Raw genomic sequence first — 2,193 nt, forward strand, 5'->3', positions numbered from 1 at the left:
CTTAATGTGATGTTGGTTTTGATCAAGTCCCCAACAGAATGCCCCAACCTGCGCAGTACTGAGTACGGCATTATGTTGATCGCTGCTCCTGTATCGACTAGCATCCTGCTGACAGGCTAGCCGTTTATGTAAACCTTGAGATACACTACACGACGGTTGATTATCAGCAACTAATGGTCTGTCGCTATAATGGCTTTTAGCCACCTACCATCTGTCGCTAAAAGCCTTTAGCGACCCACCTGGACGGTCGCTGCAGCCGGGGTCGCTAAAAGTTTTAGCGACCCACCTCTGTATTAGCGACAGACTGTGAGTTGCTATTGAGAACTATATAGCGACCCACTGTGGGATTGTATAGAGTACATTAGCAACCAACTAAAGGTCAGTGATTCCTGACACCAGCATATAAGTAATAGTATTAATTATCGCTATTGACAATAATTATTAGTATTAATAGGAATTATTAGTATCAATGTTGACCATCACAAATACAATATCACTTGATTATATTGAGTACTAAATGGTCCATTCCATCACAAATTGTCATAAGTCATGAGCTAAACAATAACTAGATTAGCTTACAATATCAATCGTCATAAGCTGTGCATTAGCTAAACAGTAGCTAGATTTAGTTACAAAAGAGCTGTTTGCATTCTTGCAAATATATCATTGCATTCATCATGCACAGTATCATTCACAAAACAACTAGCTAGCTAGCAGCTTGCACATATATTTCTTGCCGCTCACAAAAAGGAAGCTCCTGCCATGAGTTGCGAGCTTCCAGCTGAACCTGCCCTGTGATTGACTTGATCATGTCCCAACATGCCCTGTGAAGTAATTACAAGACTCCAAGTTACCACATGGCTAGAAAAATAACCAGAAATATATGCACTTTGTTACACTATCATCAATACTAAATATTATGCACTGTCAGGATAAATATTCTGCAAAATCACTTCAATCTAGGATAGAAAGAGCCCCAGAAAATAATATGCACTGGCAGTATTTGGCAGAAATGAGTCACAAGTTTGAAGAGGGAGGACAAGAAAATACTATACATTGGCAGTTTCCATATACTAGCTAATTAATCAACTTGGATTGTGAGAATGACTTATTCTTTGATCATATAACATGAAGAGTTAATAGCACCAGTTTTACAGAAATGAGGTCCACAAAACCAATGGAACCATATCTGACCACATGTTCAGCTACCATTTTTTGCAATGTACTTCCTAGTTACTACTAAATTACAGAAGGAAAAAAAATCTCAGATATTGTATCAGGTTTTAACCAAAACCAAATGATGACAATCACGAAAAAAATAACTCCAAGTATATGTGCTTTCTGTCCTCATTCTTGCCAAAAAAATAACGTGCAGATCACAATCACGAATGGGAGAAGCATGCACTACAACCAGAAAAAATAACAGCAAGTATATGTGCTCCCATTCATTCTTCTGTCCTCATTCTTGCCAAAAAAAATAACAACCCAATCTATCACCAACAGCAAGTATATGTGCTTTCTAATTATTTGTCAAACGTGTAGATCACAATCATGAAAGGGAGAAGCATGCACTACAACCAAAGACACCACCAGAAACACCACCAGCAAGTATATGTGCTTTCTACCTAATCTGAACTAGATCAACCTGCAGAAGAACAAGTATGCACTACAACTCTGTCCTTGATTCAACTCAAACTAAATGGCTGGAGTAAAAAATACCTGGAGTAGCTGGCTTTGATGCCTTCTTTGTTATCTTCAGCTGTCATAAGATAAAGTATAAAACGATGGTCAGCCATATGAAATTGAGGTTAATAAAATGGTTCAAGTTTAGCTAATTACTTTCTTGTATGGCCAGGCAATCGGCATCATGCTAGCATCAGCCAAAGTCTCCATACCATCATATGGACGAGGAAGAATTGTATCCCTTTTCAACACACAAGTCACAATGACCTCACAATATTGCCTACCAATGGGCTGACCTCCAAGTGACAATCTAGACATGCTGCTTCACCGGATACAACAAAACCAGAGACGCTTCCAAGACCAGGTAAATCAGTGATAGTCCAAAGAATTGCAGCACGTAATTGAAAATATTCACCCTTCGAAGCATCATAAGTTCTAACTCCGTTAACAAACATATCTAGCAGATCATCAACAAGTGGTTCAAAATAAACATCCATATCACTAGCAGCA

The 2,193-nt window shown here is 38.6% G+C and overlaps 1 long non-coding RNA gene across 1 annotated transcript; it reads left to right on the plus strand.

Annotated features, from left to right (window-relative positions):
- The first annotated feature begins 331 nt into the window (after window positions 1–331).
- LOC112878735 lies at window positions 332–1,980 on the plus strand. The gene is made up of 3 exons (XR_003225858.1): window positions 332–1,429; window positions 1,543–1,659; window positions 1,856–1,980. It is a non-coding gene; the product is annotated as an uncharacterized LOC112878735 (long non-coding RNA).
- The last annotated feature ends 213 nt before the right edge of the window (window positions 1,981–2,193 follow it).

This window comes from Panicum hallii, chromosome 1 (assembly GCF_002211085.1).
Source record: "Panicum hallii strain FIL2 chromosome 1, PHallii_v3.1, whole genome shotgun sequence".
Classification (NCBI taxonomy): Eukaryota; Viridiplantae; Streptophyta; class Magnoliopsida; order Poales; family Poaceae; genus Panicum; species Panicum hallii.